Raw genomic sequence first — 19,466 nt, 5'->3', positions numbered from 1 at the left:
GGCTTTCACAGTGATGTCCCCCTTTCCAACGCCTATAGCACAGGGTCCCAACCCCACTGCGTGTGGCACCTGGCCCAGGACACACACGCCACAGTCATCATCTCGGTGAGCGCTTTACTGATGGGAACCTTCCAGACTTCTTGGCCTTGAGATAATCTATGGAATTTGTCTTAGCAAGAATCAGTGGGTAATTATTCAGTTCACAATGAGCTGGTATTTACGGACGGATGAACTGAAACGTGTGCTGCAATGTTCCGACACGTTATGTTACGTAATCTTCAAGTATCTTTCTGTTTTAGAGATCAGATACTGCGTCCCAAGGAACTTGTCCAGCCTAAGGGCATAGAACCGTTAGAGTAAAACCAGCTGCTGTACTGGGGTGGCTCACTGTGTAGGTCAAGCGTCCTGCCAAGTGCCTCACTCACGTTCGATCACTTGGTCCTCATAGCAGCCCGCGGTGACGTGTTCTTATCTTCGTCTCATGGAACCGAGGTTCGGGGTTCCGGGGACCTGCCAGGTTAGCACAGCTGGTGAGTGCCCAAACTGACAATGGAGTCCTGTTCCACCTGCTTCCAAAACATGCAGCGCTGGTACTTCAATTCCCTTTTTTAGGGTCCAAATCGACATCTTGGTCTGTTAGGTTGGGTCATTCTCCTTCTTGGAACCTTGGAAAGGATGCATGCCTCACTGGGTGGCTGCCAGAGTCACAGAGGAGGTGGCAGGAGAACGTGTGCTGTGGCCTAGGAAGCGATTTGCTCAAGAACGGTGAGCATTCAAGGCTCAACAGCGAGGAACACGAGCAAGTGCCTCGGCCCTGCAATGCGAGAGGCCAGCTGCTGTTACGTCGGGACATGGAGGATGACCAGCACTGCGTACGCCATGGACGACACCAGAGCCGTCCTCAGCTTCTTGTTCCCGTGCCTTCTCTCCAGACCCTCACAGGCAGCAGTGGCACAGGGCCCGTCTTCCCAACGGAATGCAAGCAGGCCCCGGTGGAACTTTTTAAAAAACAGACCTGCCAGCATGCCCTTTAGCCTTTCGTTCATTCCTTGGTTCTGGCACTTCTCCTTTCTCTTTCTGCCTGAGATGAAGACATGAGGCCTGGAGATGCAGCAGCCCTTCTGAGGCCATGAGGACAGATGTCACAGCACCCGACAGGGAGTCGGCAGGAGCTGGTTCCATAATGGCTGCCCACAGAGCAGAGTTTCATGGGAGACGGATGGACAGCAGGTGGTTATACTCCTGTTTCTTTGCCACTGAAAGCGTTCCTAAACAACACAGGTGAGCATCAAATAGGTGGTGGCACATCGTGGTGGAGGGGCGGGGGAGGCAGGAGAGAGGGGAGCCCGAGAGCCATCTCGTTGCACCAGGGTGCAGTACCTGTGGCACGAGAGTGGGGGCTGCTTGCCCAGCATGGGAGTCCCATGCTCTGCGCTCCATCAGCACCCCCACTCGTGCTTGGCAGGGTGTTTCACAGACTGGGCCTGGCCCCCTGTGGGCACAGGAACCCATTCAGGAATGAGGTCGTAGGCAGGACTCTCTTCCAAACATAGCACTAAGGGCTTCCCGTGCAGCCTCACTCGGTCCCCCAGTACTGCCGACGGTGAGTGCTGTGTTATCGTGCCCACTTTACAGATGAGGAGACCTGGCGCAGAGGCAGGTCGACACCGTGTCCAGAGGGTCTCGCCTGGGGCTCAAGCCCAGGCCTCGCTGACTCCCAGGTCTGCGCCTTATAGTCAAATGCCTGCTCTCCCCTGAAGTTCTTGGTGGAGCCACCTGCCCACAGAATTGTTCCCTCTCTTTTTCCTGGTCTCACACGCCGCATGCCTACCTCCCCCCACCTGGAATCAACACGTGCGTGTTTGTGTCACAGACATCTCGGGGGGGCTCTGTGCACCTTCTCAGCCAGGGACCCGCCTTTCCCTGGCTTCATACCCCAGTGCCTAATACATTGCCCGAATAAGGTTTGATTGAAAACACGTGTTTACTTATTAAATACAGAGGTTAGACTGGGCACGACCAACCAGGAGGGGCCATTTCTGAGTGGGACAGAGGTGGAAGGAACTCCAGGCTCAGCCACAGGGATAAGACGGAGGTGGTTCGGAAACTTCTCAACGATCGTCAGCTCCTCAGCCTGTACTGCTTCGTTGTATAAATGCAGATGTTAAAACCCTCCCCACGTGTCACACCTCTGCCTCACCCCTGGAATCCGTCCTGGGGTTTCCCGACGTGGCGAGGCCTGGGAGCATCTCTTTGGCGGTGGCTCCTGGGGGCTCTATCAAGCTGGAGCACGTCTCGTCCCCTTTTGTGAGATGCGTGGTGAAGGGAAGAAGTGATCCCACTCTGAACCGCGTGAAGACTGCATCATCTCACTAGTAGCCAAGATCAACTGCTTACGCTCTGGAAGCTGGGTTGATAACGATCCGTCAAACTGTGCTACCAAAGTCTTTAAAAAGCTGATACGAGTCACAGGGAGCTCTTCTGCACGAGATTTACCACCTCGATCTGAACGGAAAATGAATGACTAAGTATAAAATGCCACTTGGCTGTGATTCATAGCTCTTTCCAGGTGATGGATGTCATTGTAGGGGACACGCTGGTTTCTCTGTTTCTGGAAAGTGGAGTCAAGGGCCTGCTGCTCAGTACCCTATCGGCCTGAAGAGGGGCAGAGAGAGGGCTGCCCGCTGCCCTCCGGGAGCAGGTTTGCTTGGCTTCTTTCTGACAAATTGGAACAAAGGCCATAATCCATGCACCCTGTTCCTAGGAAAGTGACAGCTGTCCCTATCCCCTAGGACACTGCACCCCTTAGGGTCCCTTAGGGTTTCTTAGGAAACTGAGCCTGTTTCCTTCCCATGACACATGCCAATTACATTTGAAAATCGGGACATACTGTAGTCCGTTCTTCCCCCTCCACACCCACCCCTGGTGCTTCTCCTATGCAATTATAGCCTATACAGACCACCTTCTGTTTACCTAAACATTTCCTGTTGCGTTTATGCAAATGTGCAAGCATCCCTCCAGCCATCTTCGCCTTCATCTTCGGTTGGAGGATCAACAATCCTGAGCAGAGAACCTCGACAGGCATCCAACAGTTAGTCAGAGCACCAGAAGCTACAGCTCAATGCGTGTTTTGTCTGCAGTGAGCAGAATGCGTAGCATCTTGCTAAGACTCTGAGAGGGAGATATCCTGAAGAGTTTCCTGATAAAGGCATTTGTAACTAGATGGTCACAATGCAGTGCATTTGATTTTGCACAGAGCGGCGGCTGAGGGCCCGGTTCAGTGCGTGACCATCCACATTAGAACTCTGCTTCTGCCGTTTACAATAGAACAGCCGTGGGCACTCAGCCAGTCCCCGCCTTTGGGGCGCGTGTGCTCACACGCTCCGTTTGGAAAATGGACGTAAAACAGCATTTGCCCCACGGGTGTATCTTTGAGTGTTGAATGAGATCATTAATCTCATTTAATACATGAAAGTACCTAGTATTGTGCATAGAACACAAAAAGCAGTCCCGTGTTAACATTGTTACGGAGAGGGGAATAATTTTACATAATACGCCATTTCATTGGTAAATGCTAAAATAAAATCTCTAAGGGATGTCAAAATGTCACTCACGACCTGGCCCCTCCAGCTCTGTTTGTGGGACAGATTCTCACCTGTGGGAGTTTCAGGAACCCAGTCTCTAGGGGCGTGGCCAGCGGGGTGGACCCTCACCGTCTGATGGCTTTCCAGTTCCTAGGGCCCAGTCTCTGTGCAGGGACAAGAGCCGTGTGTTCTCTCCATGACACAGGGACAGAGACACTTCTGGCTACAGGGGGTGATGAGGTCGCAACTTCCCAGCAGACTCTAGGGGAATCGGAAAGTCCACTTCCCACCGGTGACATACCTGCATCTCAGGAAACTCGGGAAAGGTTTGGATAAACCTGCTTTGTCCTCTGCCCCCATCCTTCTACCCGCCACCTGTCCACACAGGCATGCACACTACCCCACCCTGGTGCACTTTTGTCCTGCTAACCTCACGGGGGGGTCAGTGGTCTCCAGCACACTTTCAGCAGCAGGAGTTGTTGTTTCAAAGGAAACTTTTAGTAATACCCCAACAGACAAAGTAGAGAAAAGCAATGAACGGGTTCTCAGCACCTTTAAATCTCCATTGTTTGATGGGGAAAAATAACTACAGTAGTCTTCTTTTAAAAGAGCCCATGCAACTTATCTTCAGAGCCTGGTTTGCAAAGTGAGCGCTCAAGAACCTCTGGGGAGATGGGTAATGCTCATCCCTGGGTGTCCCGCGGCCAGGGCGGAACAGTGCAGGGCAGGGTTGCCGGTGAGCACACAGCTGGCCTGGTCGTTACCACCTCTGGGGCCTTCTCTGGCTGAACAGCCCGGGTAAATCGCTCATTCTCTTTGGGGCTTCACGTCCCGTCGACGGGTCACCAGGGCCGCACTGGAGAGACTCAACCTCGCTTAGTCCCCTCATGTCCCTAGGACGGGGACAGCCACTCTTGATAAAACCCAGGTGCTGACACCCTTGTCGAGGCCACGTTTTAATCCTGCAGGCCTCCCCTTGTTGCCTGAGTCTGAGACCCGCTCAGGCAGGCTCTCTGTGTCTTCTGAGAGATTTGTACAACACCTAACCTTACAGCTATGAAACTCATTTTCACGTGTGTCACCGAGGGCTTATCATGTCTCCACCATCCGAATGTCTTTTAACGCTCGACAGCCTACCAGTGCTTAGCCCCACTGTTTCCTCCTATTCGCACAATAATCCTACATTTCAGGTTAAAAAGGGAACTCAGACACACGGAGGGTGGCTGACGCACTGTGGGAGCTGAGCTGGGGTGTTCTGCGGGGGACACGCTTTGGAACGCCCTGGCACGGGCCGAGCGGTCTCCATCACGGCGGGGCTGCAGCCCAGACAGCGGAAGTGCATGCGGGCATGAGGTCCCTGATCGAGGCAGGGAGGTGGGCCGGGTGCGAGGCTCCTGTGGGCCCCCGGAGAGATCTGGCACCGGATGCCCCGGGGTGGAGGCGGCGGGTAGACGGGGCTGTGAAAGAGCATTTCACACTTATCTTTCAGGGTATCCTGAGCCCTGCCACCAAAGCCTCTTTATTTATTCTGTGAAGAAATGCAGAACAGCCCCAAACTAAAAAATCGGTCTCCCCCCGCACGTTCAGTCTCAGAGGGCCGGAAACGCCCTTCTCACCACCTCCTCCTTCTCACGGCCTCTCCTTGGGCCCCCTTGCCAGGTCCTGGCAGTTCTCATGAGTATTAAATACAGCAGTGTCTCCATTCCCGGCCTCACACTGGACACGGGAACCCAGGAGGCTCGGGAAGGCGCGGGTCAGTCTGCGAAGCTGCCAGATCTGATGGGCTAACTTGCCTTCTCTTTACGTTATGTATTTCAAAGGTTCGTATTCACTGAGCCGTGAAAACCAAACTACCCCCCAGTTATGAGAAAGGACAAAAGCTGCATTGTGGGCAGCAGACTTTGTCCCAAGCCTGAAAAAAGCAGCTAAGGAGTAAAATGATCCTGAACTTCTTAGGGTCCTGCAGCAAGGGGGGGGGGGGGGCGGGGCCCGGGTCCGACCCCGTGGCCGTAGAGAAGGCAGCGTGAGAGACCGGCCTGGGGGTGCCCTGAACAGCCCCATGGTGGCGCACGGGCTTCGTGCAACTTCTACCTTGAAGAGAGGCAGGACCTTTGTGGCCCTGTCCACTTCCCTGCTAGCTGGCAGCCAACGACACCACCCCCCTCTGCCACCAAAGCGCAGCATCCAGGACAGGTGACCTGGGCGAGGTCCCACCTGACAGACCTGATGATGAGCCAGATTGTTCCGACTCCAACAGGAACAGGGAAGTGGGGCTCACACAGCACATGTGACAGGGAGCAGGAGGGAACTGAGAGAGAGACAGAAGAGAACATGCACGTGGCCTGTGGGATGGCGGAGGGAACCGGCTGTGTCTGTGGGACGGGAAGACGGAGGAGGGATGTGACCGCCCTTTAAATACCGGAGGGCTGGTGTCTGGAGAAGTCGACAGCAAGCCCCATGGGGATTCAGGGCTGCTCTGGGGTGTGCAGGGCTTTCTAACAGCCAGACCTGCTGCCCGCACAGCAGGAGCCCCTCCCCCCTCCCCCCAAACCCAGGCAGCTGCCCTAACCTACCCTGGGCCTGCCTGGGTCAGCCAGCATGAACTTGCCTGAGGCACTACTCCTCACACCTGGCTCTGCAGGGGAAACTCTGGGGAGCTTTAAGGTAGAAATGAGACGGCCCCAGGCAAGGGAGCCAGGAGTCAGGATAGGGCTGGGCCATTTGTATTTCTCAAGAGCACCCCAGATAATCCGCCTGATCCCAGGCTTAAAACCCACTGGGTGACGGGTCTTGCCCACAGCAGCAGCATTGGCGTGAGAGGGAACAGAGAAGGGTCATTCCAGGGGAAATAAAGGCGAGTCCTGTGGAGTAAGAAGATCGAGGGGACGTAACTGCCCCCAGGGGAGCCGGCGGCAGTGAAACAGCTACAGAATTGATCGCCCCGGCAGGATCTGCGGCCGTCACTGGGACCTTGTTGGATCAGAGGAACTGATGTTTTATTTTGGCAAGCAGATCCGGTATCTATTCTAGTAAAATGTGTCTCGCAGTTCCAGGAGAATAGAGGTTCTTTTCACCTTCCCAGGCAACAGGAACTGCTCTCCCAGGTGGTCCTCCAGCTCCCGGGCTCTAATGTATACTATTAGGTTGTTTTGGTAACAAAAGTAATTCAAACCCATTAAAGACACAGGCAAGTGTACAAGGTGGGAAGTATGAAAAGCGTAAGAAAGAAAACAGAACTCTCTAATCCCATCAGAAAAGACTGGTCGTTTTTCTGGGTTTGCGTAAGACCCACCAGCCCTGTGCACACTCGTTGTGTGTTGTGTGTGCACACATGAGAAAGCACACTTGTCTGTCTAATCTTCTATGACTTGTCTGTATATTAGACACTGTACTGAGCACTTTTGATGATTTTTTTAAAATCTTAAGTCAGGTTGACGAGGCTGTTTCGCCTGGCCTGGCAATAATAGTGCTTGCCGCCCAGGGCGGTGACGTGTTCACGTGGCACAGAAAACGCGTAGAGCAGCGTCTGTACTGAAGCCTCGACAAAGGAGAGAGAAGGAAGGGAGGCAGCAGAGAAGGAGAGAGGGAGGAGGAGAGGAAATTGGCTCAAGTTGGGGAGAGAGTGAAGATGGGGCCTTAGAGCTGCCACCTGGAATGGAAAATCCTCTGTTCCTGGGGCCGGTGGCTGTTCTAAACATTGAAGGTCAATGCCATCAGCCCCTCCCCAAGGCGCAGCGGTCCACAGCGTCTCCCAGCGTCAAAATGCATGGCCCTGAGAACCACTGACCTATTTTCAACATATTCTGATTCCTGTTCTTTCAGGGAAAAACCATGTTTTAAATAAATGCACACATCAAGAAACACAGATGGGATCCAAATATATATGTGGTTTTATATTCTTCCTTTTCGCTTAACATCCCATTGTGATTACTCCCCCACATCACTGAACAGTCATTGTGAATACCATTTTCAGTAGTTGTATTATTTCTTTTTTTGAACATACTATCATTATTTTAATGACACAGTTGCAAAGTAGGTTGTTTCCATGGTTTTTGTCATCAAAAAAAATCTTCCAAACACACAGACACATTGTGTGAACACACACACAGCAGGCATGCGCTCATGTACACACACACACATGCATACTAACTGGGGGTTCTTTTACCCTGAACTTCTTCACTCTACGAGTGAAAAAGAGTCAAAAGTCAAAGAGGACCCACACTCAGGAGCACCCCGCCAAGGTGGGTCTCTGTTTCCTACCCATTCGGGGAAAGCAGATATTCCAAGTCTGCCTTCTTTTAATATTAATAATAATGTGTAATACTATTACATATTATGTTATGTATTGTTATTACATATTTTAATAATAATAATGTAATATTCTGGAATGCTTGCAGTTCAGAGAAATCGGCTGCTTCACGTCTTTCAGTCAGGGGACTTCTTTCAGAAACGGGCCCTGTGGCCTGCCGTGGGCAGCTGTGCCACCCCGCACAACTGGGGGCATTCCTGTACCCAGGTGTCCGACCTGCACCTGGGCTAGGGCACCCTGACTCTCTGTGGGCTCCTGGGCCTCTAGGCCTCGCCGACCCCACACCCCTAGTTGTTCCAAAATAGGTGCGCGTGTGAGGGTCACGTGGGTCCGTCCGCTGCACCGTCGAGGGCGGAGGAATTGAGCTTTCGGAGCAGACTGAGGGAGCCGCACGGGCTTCTCACAGCCCAGTGGGGCTCACCACGCTCTGCGGACTGTCATCTGATGAGCGCTGCGGGCTGCACTGCACCCCTGAACCCCACAGGCTGAAGTCCTGCCACCAGTCACCTCACAGTGTGACTGTGTTTGCAGACAGTGCCTTTCAAGAGGTCAGTATGTTAAAATGAAGCCGCGGGGGAGGGCCAATCCAGTCTGTCTGGTGTCTTGTAAGAAGAGATCAGGGCACAGGCTCACAAAGGGAGGACTGTGTGAGGACACAGGGAAGGTGGCCTTCCATCTGTACGCCAAGAAGAAAGGCCTCAGAAGAAATCAGCCTTGCCAGTTCCTTGATCTTGGACTTAGAGCTTTCGGAACTGTAAGACTATAAATCTCTTGTTCAAGCGCCGAGACTGTTCTAACAACCCTAGCAAACTAACGCAGCCTCACAGAGCACGGTCTTGGCCCGAGCCTCCGTCGTGGGGGTAGTGGAGGACGAAGAAAACACTGTCCCGAGCCTTCGAGAGCTTCGGGTCAGAAAGAGATTTCTTAACATGTACAATTACCTAGAAGGTTAGGCATAAAGTTTCAAAAAATGAGTCGATTGTAAACAGTGTCCCAGGACTTCGATGCAAGGAGACGAGTGTAGCCACAGGCACCCAGAGCACTCAGCACGTGCCGGGCACTTCGGTGAATGCTTCCCCGGGGCTGGCTCGCTTCATCCTCGGAATGCCCCTGTAACACTGGCGCTGTCACCGAACAGCTGGCCTGCCACCTCACAGCGGGTGAGTAGGACTGTTGAGAGGTGGCCCGGTCGCAGGCCCCAGAGACGGAGGGCGACGCCACGTGCTTCTCCTCAGTGGGAAGGGTCGGAAGAGCCCTGGGAAGGACAGGTCTCCCAGACCGGCAGGCTTGTGCCTTACGATAGAGAATTTGAACGTAACCAAGCAGGCCATGGGGGCCGAGGACCATATTTGAGCAGAGGAACCGCGCTGTCAAACTTGTAGCTCAAGAAGATGAATCTGGTCCACCAGGGAGGAGGGAGGAGAGACCGGCAACAGGGGAGAAAGACAGGCGGCCGGGCTCACAGCAGCCTTGTGACCATGGGACAGTGGGCCCATGCTTACAGACGCTGTCTTGTAACTGCACCCCAACCCGGAAAGGGGGGCCTCTGCCACCTCGTTAATGGAGGTGAGTGCGGAGCATGGTAAAATGTCTCGTTAAACCTATTTAACAGTTAATTGGGAGAAATTAATAGCGATTACTACTCTGTGTTTTTAAGATGGTGGCATTGAAAATGTCACGGAAGATCCAGAATATTTAATAAGGAAGGTGTCTGAGACCGTGTGTGCCTCCCGAAGAGGCTTGAGATAAAGAACACATTTAGAACTCGTGAGAATAATGGTCAGCCGAGTGTGACTGTAGGGAATAAATGGTAATGGCAGAAAGAACAGAGGCATCGTTCCGCACGTGAGTGTCCATGGCGCGCGCGCCGTGCAAAGCCCTCCTCCAGGCGCCCGTGGTCGAGAGGAGGAGACAGAGAGGCTCCTTCCACTCGGATTCATTCCTTTAAACTGAAACGTGCGCTCCCGGTACCTGGTCATTGGTGGCAGTGCTGATGCTCACTGGGCACTGTAACGCTGTAATGCTCGCTGCAGACTTTCTCTCTAGACGTAGGTGGTTTGTGTGAACTGTGCCCAGGGGTTGCTGCTGGTCGTGAGGAAAGACAGCCTTCCAGGTGAGAACCCGGTTTCACTGCCCTTAGCAGTGAACACAGCTCACGCCTGACACACATCTTCTGCCTGGGGGTTGACATGGAGGCTTGCAAAGAGCTGAGCGTGAACACACGGACACAACCGAAGACCGGGAGGGAGGAGGTGGGCCGGGTCAGTCGGTGTGGGGCGGGGCCCTGGGGAAGGCTGAAGCACAGAGTGGGCTCCGGTCAGCAGCTCTGGACTCCGGTTCCGCCCTCTCCTCTGTGCTGTGCCGCCTCCAACAGGTCAGTGACCTTCTCAGAGCCTCAGCCTCTTCATCTGCAAAACTGCCCTGTGATGATAGACATCACCCCCCTTTTGTAGAAGCTCTCCAGGGGTCAATAACAGCACCCAAATAGTGATCAGCGGCTCCTCACGTATACGCTTCTCCTTTCTCTTGGTGCAGGTTAAGCTCTTAGAGGGCGTCTCCTGGGTTTTCCTTACCCCTGTATTCTCTGGTGTTGCACGAGAACCAAGAACCACAGTCATTCCGTAACAAATACCCCTTAATTGAAGTAAATGAGATAGAATTAGACTGAATTGATCATCTAACGTGATACAGTGAGAACACAACAGAAGATGCCATCCGATGAAAGTGTTTTGGTGGCGCCTATAGAAATATTGCAGAAACGGGCACACAGGGAAGAACAAAGTCCACTGAACGTCATTAACAACAGACTGAGAGACAGTATTATTACTTGCATTTTGTGCGTGAGAACCCAGGCGTCAGAAAAGCACAGTGACCTGCCCACCAGGACCAGGAGGAAGCCACCAGGGCAAGGTATGATGCCGGCCACCCTCTCTGTTCCTGGAGCCCCTCCCCTCCTTCTCAGTCAGCCCAGGCTGCGGTGGGGGCACCTCCACTAGCTTCTGTGCCACTCGGGTTTGCTCTGCCCCACTGGCCCGGCCGCACTCACCATGGTCATTTTCATCTGCAGCCTGTGAGCCTGTATTTGAAAAACAATGTACTCTCCCAGTCAGACCCAACAGAAAACACAACTGTGTGTTTAAATCCTAATTAACCTTTCATACTTTGTGCTCCTCTCTCTCTCCCTCTCCCCCTCTCCCCACCCCCACTCTCTCTCTCTCTCAAAACAAAAAATAGTCAACCTGTAGGACAGTTGTTGCCACGATTACTTTCCTCACCTCCACCCCTGGGGGTCTGCAGCACACGGCTGTGCCGACCTCTGCACTTGGCCTAAAATCTCTTAGGAGGAGGAGATGACCACGGGGTGGTCACCGATAAGCTTTCCTCTCGGCATCAAGATTTCCAAACTCATTTAGACTCCACACCTAGTAATGCTCAATGCACCTAACACTTGGTTTTTCTTTCAATAAAGGAAGAGATTCAACTTAAAATTTTCTCCCTTCCCAGGGGTTCCCAGTGCAGTGTATGTTGTTTCTTCCTCGCCCCCATGTCTGGCATTGGGTCTGAAAGGGCATGTGCACGTATGCAGGTGATTTAGACTTTCCAGCAGGTGGGGCTAGAGAGCAGACAAACTGGCCTGGGGCTGGTGAGGTGCAAGGTGGCCCTGAAAGAAACTACTACTTGGGTATTGACCATCTAACAGGAACCGGTATTGTCTTCACAATGCGAGTCACTACCATGGTCAGGGTTTGGGGTGGAAGGAGAAGAACCCCTGGAAAGTAACTGCCCCCAATCCTGAAAGATTAAGGCGAGACCGCAGTTTGCTCTTTATGCTAAGCTCTGGGAATATTCCCTGGGAAGGGAAAGCTGGTGAAAGACAGACTCCCCCAGTGTCACAGGTCATCATCACAATCTTACTTAAGGACTCAGTCAGTCCAGGGTTCGAGTCCTGGGTGTTCTCTGTTGTGTATGTGTGTGTGTGAATTTGGATCCAAATGAGGTCGAGATAGGAAGATTCGATGATGTTTGATAACTCTTGCACTTTCTTATTTTTTAAACATTTTTTATTTTTACAGAAGTTTTAATTTTAAAAAACTGAGACTCCCTTACAGAGTATGTCTCTGTACATATGCACATCCCCTGTCACCTGTGTCTTACTGGGCACAGCGGGCACAGTCTGCTAAAGTCCCCAGCGTGTTCCAACTTCCATGGTTCCCACCTCACGCTCTTCCACCCCAGGGCCAAACCCAGGACACTCCATCACCTTTAGTTGCCATGCCCCCTTCTGGCTGCTCCCCGGACTCCCTCCTCTTTGGTGACTTGGCACTGGGGGGGGGGGGGTTGTAGGATGTGCCACCATCAGAATTTGGTGCTTCCCCCATGACCAGCCCATGGTTGTGGGTTTTGAGGAGGAAGAATTGGGTGCCATTTCCATCACATCTCAAGCGTACGCAATCAACATGATTTATGATGCTGGTGTTTGACCTTGACCTCCTGGCCAAGGTCATACTCATTGGTGTCTCCACTGTACAGACTGTAGAGCTGCATTTTGCCCCTTTCTCCACACTGTGCTCTCTGAAAGAAAGCCACCCTGTGCAGCCCACACCTAAGGGTGGTGAGTCCTGCATTTCCGTCTTTGCCAATGGAGTATCAATGTAAATCGTTTGAAAAAATGTCTGCATAGACCCGTGAACATTTATTTCATCCTTTGCATTTTAATCGAGTACTACTTAGTTTTCTTGCTCACGTTGTTCCAGCTTTGGCCATTGAGCATTCTTTCCACCAGTGCTTCTGCGCCTGGGACCCTTGCCCTCAGTGCAAGCTGTTACTCATTTGTCTCTGAGCATTTAGGTCCCCTCCCTCTCTTCCTCCAGCCTGACTTCCTTTCCTTCCTTTCTCCCTGCTTCTCTCCTGCCTTTCTGATTGCTTTCCTTTCTTTTTTTTTAACACTTTTTTTATGCTAGGACACCCGAGATGATGAAGGGAGCCCCTGCCTTCAGGGTGCTCCCAGGTGAGGAGACAGATGGCAAAAACATCCATCCACTCCAAGGTGGCACCTTGCACAGCTGGGAAGGCCCCGGAGCAGTGGGGCCCTAGGGAGGGGCACCAGCCAGGCCGCAGGCAGCGGTGTGCCAAGGCCCAGCCCCGGCCAAAGGAGGAATGTGAAGCAGCTGAATGAGAGGCAGCAGGGCCGGGCGGGGAACGATGGCAGGATTCTGGGCAGGAAAAAGATGTCTGTGCAAAGACGCCAAGATGACAGCTGTCTTGGTGCATTGGAGATGCAGCCAGTAGCTAGTGGCTAAGAGTGGCTGTAAAACAAACAGGAAGAATGGCGTATTAGAGTTCTCCAGAGAAGCAGAATCATGGTGTGTGTGTGTGTGTGTGTGTGTGTGTGTGCGCGTGCGTGCGTGCGTGCTTGTGCACACTATACGGCTGGCAAGGCCGAAAGCCAGAGGGCAGGCGGCAGGCTGAGCCCCAGGAAGAGTTGTTGCTTCAGTTAGAGTCCAAACGCAGCTGCCAGCAGCATCACTTCTTCCTTGGGGGAGGGCTCTCTTTTTTCTATTCTTGCCAACTGATTAGCCCAGGCCCACCCACATTATGGAGGGCAGTCTGCTTTACTCAGTGTTCGACTGAAACGTTAATCTCATCTAAAACTGCCTTCACAGAAACATCTAAAATGCGTACTGTTTGACCAGATATCTGGGAGCGGTGTCCTAGCTGCATCGATGCGTAAATTAACCGGTGCAGATGGGAAGAGGGGAGGAGGCCAGGTGGGCTTCGTGGCCCAGTGGGCGGGTCACCCCTGGACTTCCCTCTCTCACCTTTCTTTCCAGGGGCCAGGCCCCGCCCGCCACACTGCTCTCCTAGGCCTCCTGCCCTCGAACAGGCCCCTCCTGGGCCCCACTTGCTGACCTGGCAGTGAATCACATGGTCTCTGCCACAGACGGCCTCCCCACTGCTTTCCTTTGAGGTGGAGCAGGCTCTCTGAAGCCAGAGGGGTCCGGTGCTGGCGTGCTCTTTCCTCCTCCTTTGCTGCTGCCGCAACTCAGGATTTTAAGGAACAGGCACCCTCACCACTCCACATCGCAGGGCAGAGCACAGTGCCGAGCCTTCTTCCCCACCAGCCTCTCGTCGTGTGCTGTGAGGACAAGGGGACGAGCAGGGGCCGATTTACTTGGCAATTTTCAAAGGATTGTTTAATCTTATGCTTTGCTTTTTACTGGTTCTTCCGTCCCTCACTGAGAGTCTCGGCCCGGAGCCCCGGGGTTCCCCACAATGACCGAAGGAGGGCCGAGGCTAACGCATGTCCCACGTTGTCCTGGGCAGACCTTCACCTCCAAATGGAGGCTTTTGTTGGTGATGCGCTGCGACTTTTCAGGTTCATTGAAAGAATAATTTGGAAAACAATTTATAATGGTTAAAATGCCTCTTCCCAATTACCCCACTTTCATAGACCCTGGCCGTTCATTCTTTGTCACCATAGCAACCCACAGCCTGTGACAGGAGGAGTGAGCAGCATTTGGGCAGGACTGGGGGCTGACAGCGCACCCAGGTGGGGGATGTGGGCCCTGTGCCATCAGAACCTTCTCACGAGCCCTGGGCGCCCCGACCCCTGGGCACGGAGGCCATCCTTTTGTAAGATCTTGCAGCTACAGATTGGATACATGCTGAACTCCCGCAAAGTCGACCGGTCACTAGGACCATATTGGAGGCGTGTCCAGAGGGGAATCCCAGCTCCACACTGGGCCCTAGATCGGGGATCAGAACTACCATGGTGGGGAAGGCCAAGAGAAGCTTCTCAAGTTCCGCCCCACCCCCCACCAGCCACGCAACAAACAACAATGATCCCTGGTCAGGGGTGCAAAACCCCTCCACGGCCATTGAATGTTTGGGGGATGCACACGCAGGCACAACCACCAAGAGGGGTGTACCACCATGGCTGAGCTGAGTAGTTGGGGTCAGCACAAAGACCCCACGGCCCACACGGCTGGAACCACTGCCTCTCGGGCCCTGGGCAGACAGAGCCAGCCTGCCCCTGGCTGTAAGGCACTTTCCTGGGAAGATGGCTGGCTTGCCCTGTTCCACTGGAGAGACACAGTCCAGTTGTTGAGTCAGGATATGGGTCCCCCTGAAATGATTGAAATCATTTTTTCGCTAAGAGAACCTGAAACAGGCAGTTATTCCTGCTTCCTTCGATTCAATTCCCTCCTTTCTTCTTACTGAACCCAGAGCAGACAGCCCGGCCTCACCCTGTGCAGATGTCCATTTGAGCTGACCTTTCTCTTTCCTGGGGATTAGACATAGACATCGTGGTGATTTAATTATGTAACATTAAAAAAAACACCTTGGAAATGTGCTAGAGGGAAGGGAAAGCCAGAGCCCCGGGCGGCTCAGCCGGGGAATTAGAACCGGGCAGGGACAGGGCCCCTTCGATGGCCCCTCTCGGCCTGAACGCACTAGGAGGTGTGGACACCCCAAGGCCACGCCCAGCATTGGTGGAGAGGCCTGGCTCAAGGTGTGGCAAACAGTAGGTGTCATGGGATGAAGCGTGTCCCGGTAAAGGTGGCTTGGCATCCTAGCCCCAGCCTTTCCCCTAACACAGCGGGGTGACTGCTGAGGCCGCAGGGCTTGCCGGAGGGGACTGAGGACCCAGTCCCGGGGGCCGGCCTGCAGGGCCCCGTGGACTTTTCCCTCAGCTCCCCGCACCCCCGCCATACGACTTTAGTACTGTGTGCCCTGTGTTTGAGTCTGTACTTGATGTGTGTCTGTGCATTAGACACAAAAGAGTAAGAGAGTTTCTCTCTCCAGGAACCTGTTTCCCCCGCCCCGACGCCATTAGAGAACACATGGGTTAGATCTCCGTGCTGTCCGTCCACGTGATGCTGGTCACACTGGGTGACCTTTTGCGTCACAGCAGGCGTGTCTGCTGAGAGGGGCAGCCCACGCTGACCAGACCAACCCCGTCCCGGCACGCGGACCGAGGCAGCTGCTGTCTTGGAAGGAGGGGTTTTGATCGGTTGGGTGTGTGTTTCTCGTTGGGTCTTCCCAACACAGCGCAGGTGAATATGGACATTCCCTCTGCACGGATGAGCCCTGAGGTCAAATGTCTGCGTCCAGGGCCACTCACGCAGCGAACTACAAAGCCAGAACCGAACCCAGAGCTGCGTCACTCCCAGCAGCTCTGACCACCACACCGTGTGGGGATTGTTCCCTCTCACGGGGCTGTGGCAGTTTCATTGGCACAGTTTCACTTGCACCTGAGAATAGAGACCGTCTCCCCGGCCATCGAGCAAGACCATGCGTCTGGGGGACCCGGATGGAGAAGGGGGTCCCAGCAGGCCCTCAGTGACCCTATGCCTTGATCTCTTGGCCGCAGTTGAGTGTCCAGAGGTCAGCTGAACCAGGCTGAGGCCACCACATCCCGGGGCTGGGGAACTTGAACCTCGCCAAGGACAACTCCGGACCTACGGGGACTCAGCTGAATCCCTCTAGGGCAGGGTGCAGAAGCAGCGGGGACAGCCGAGGTTTCCAAGCGGGTCGGGTCCCGCTTCCCCTCAGGCCCTTCCCTCCAGCTCTGCATGGCAGGGCCACCCACTTCCTCTTCCTGTGGGGACTTCGGCCACAGCTTCGTGTCGTGAGAGTAGTAGCCTCAGTGCCCATGAAGACAGCCCGGTCACCGTGCTGTCCCAGTGTCCGGAGGAACGCCCCCACCATGGTTCAGGCTCCTGCCCCCAGGGATCCTCTCCTGAATTTCAGTGTCATTTCTCCTGTGTCCCACTCAACCTGGAGAGGTGGGCTTCCTGCTGTGTGCCATCAGGGTGGCCTCGCCGTCCCCTATTTGGACCCTCAGCCATTCCATGACTCGCACGACCGCTTCCCCGAGTTAAACGCTGAACAGAAACCCCTGTTCTCCTGCCCCCTGCTGCCCGTGCTCGGGCTGCCTGGCATGCGGGTTTGTCAGACGAGTCTTTGGTTCTCACCAGACCCCAGCTGGGGTCCTACATGTCAGCTCAGTCTGACCCTAAGCACAGACCACACAGGTGAAGGGCACAGTCCCACACGCTGTCCCAAGGGGAGAGGGCAGTGGCCAGCAGGGGGTCTCCAGGTTACCAAGACCTCTCTCCAACTTGGCGCTAAGGCAGGAGTTTCCATGCCCCCCTCCTCAGGTTCAGCAATGAGCTATAAAGGTTCGCAGGACTCATTACAGAGGATGTCATTAAGGGTGCTGACGAACAGCCAAGTGCAGAGGTGTCCAGGGCGAGGTCCAGAAGGGCCCCGGGCACAGGCGCTCCTTTCCAAGTTGAGCTGGTGGAGGGATGCCCTACCCTCCCTGCCCGTGGGCGCTCACTGACCTGGAAGCTCTCCCCAGCCCGCAGGGGAGGGGTTTTCTGGAGGCTTCCTCACTATCCACAGTCTGTTACTGACTCAGTCTCCAGCCTCTCCCCGAGCCCCCGAGGGCAGGGGTGGGGCTGGAAGTTCCCAGCTCCTAAGCAAGGATTGGTCTTTCTGGTGACCAGGTCCCCACCCTGGAGCCGTCCAGGAGCCACCAAGAGGAGCCTCATTAGAACCAAAGATACCCCATCACCCAGGAAATTCAAGGGATTTCAGGGCTCTGTGTCAGGAACAGGCGGCAGAGACCAATATATATATTTCTTATTATGTCAAAAATACCCTGTTTAAAAGACCCAGAACAATTTCTGTTTACCCAGAATTCCCCCCACTGATTTAATCTCCAAGTCCCCAGATTCCTACCCACTGTGTCTGTTTATGTTTGTCATTGCTATTTCTTTGAACTGCCCTAACAGACTCCCAGGAAACCCAGCCCACCACACACACCACACACACATACACTTTTTTCCTAACGGAGTTAGGCACTACCCATGCTAGGTTTTTGTCACCAACAGAACCTGGGTCCTTCTGTGCCTGAACTGCTCAGTTTATAAACCGTAAAGCGTCTTGCAAATCTGTGCCGGTCGTGGGAGGTGCTGGGTGAATGTTTGAAGAAGGCTGACATGTGCGCCTTGGCCCCTGGCCGACGACACGCACACGCAGGCGGAGGGACTGACGTGTTGGCATGTGTGTCATCCTCGTCCACTTCAGCCTGATGTCCTTGCCTCCAGGTTTCATTTTGGCTGCAACAGAAACCGAAGGTGTGCAGGCGGCAAAAAGTCACTCTGCCTCCTGACTTTCGGGGGAGCGGGGCAGGCTGTTTTCTGAACAGCAAGGGACAGAGACCAATGTTCAGGATCTTGCAGTAGACAACGTTGGGACCTGCTGCAAAGGGAATGGGAGGTCCCCGTGGAGCCACAGACAGGGAGAGGATTCCTGGGGACCTCCAAGGGGGGCAGAAGGTTGGGCTCTGCTCACCGTGGGGACCCCAGACCCCACCTCGGTTCTTGACATCAACGGAGGTTGATCACACCGCTGTGTCTTCAGATCTAGGAGCCTGGTGCGAGAGGCAGGGGTGGGACCAAGAAAACCTCCCCTCCCGGATGGGACAGGCTTCCCTTTTGTCTCAGAGGGTCTCAGAGCTGGAAGGGACCTTGGGAGGGGGTCTCGGGGCTGAAGAGCCTCATTTCACACTGAGAGATCGAGGCTCAGGTTTGAGAAACAAGCTTCATGTCAGTGAGTGGTGAAGCCAAGCCTCACGCCCCACCCCCCACCCCGGACACCAGATCCCTGCCCCACCCCCAACACCAGATCTGTGTCATTACCTGTCTGAAATGTACCATAAAGGGGTCTGATTAGAATAAACCAAGCTTTTCTTTCAAAACCTTCCTGAGCCGGTAAATATTACTCATTAAGCCTTTAGAGAGAATTATTTTGGTCAAATTACATTTCTTTCAGCTGCACTGTGAAAGTGGAAGTTATGTGAGGAGAAAGCCGGGCACATGGGGCCCCGCTGGGGCTGTGATGAAGGTCGGCTCAGGTAGGACCGGGAGGGGGGAGCGGAGGGCTGAAAAGAATTCAGGATCCCGAGACAGCGTGAAGGAAGCCGCAGGGGGGAAAATGAAATACAACAAAGCAAAGCAGAACCAGGGTTCCAGCATCCCGGGCCCCACCCAGCTCGACTGCTGAGCAGCCAGGCCTTTCTGGAAGGTACGCCTCCCTACAGGGGTCAGCTCCCGGCTGTGCAGGGGAGTTAGATCCCCCACCTGCCTGCTCGCCCTGGGTGCTATGGAATCAAGCAGGTTAATGAAAAGCCCCAGGTGAAAAGGCGTGAGAGGCAGAACAGGCCACGGCGGGGTCATCGGGTCATCCCTCCCGGGAGGTGGGGCTGTTCCCCCAAGGCCTCTCCCAGCTGCGGGCAAGCCCCACCGGGGACCAGGCCTCAGGCTGGGCCAGGCCTTTCAGGGTGGGAGCATGGGGACCAAGCAACAAGCCCTGCTGAAGTGTCCTGTTCTTTCTCCCTGACCCTCCCACCATTCTCCTGTATTCTCAACGGGCCAGGGGTCCTGGGCGCACCCTGAGCTCTGCCCATACCCTCCAGGGAGCCGCAGAGGTGGTCGCACAAAGACAGCTCGTGGGGAAAGGGAAACTCAATTGCAGTTGAATGTGGCCCAGTTCAGTCTTGA

This window comes from Sturnira hondurensis, unplaced genomic scaffold, assembly GCF_014824575.4.
Source record: "Sturnira hondurensis isolate 20B ecotype Veracruz unplaced genomic scaffold, ASM1482457v3 Scaffold0006413, whole genome shotgun sequence".
Classification (NCBI taxonomy): Eukaryota; Metazoa; Chordata; class Mammalia; order Chiroptera; family Phyllostomidae; genus Sturnira; species Sturnira hondurensis.
This window is presented reverse-complemented; position numbering follows the sequence as displayed.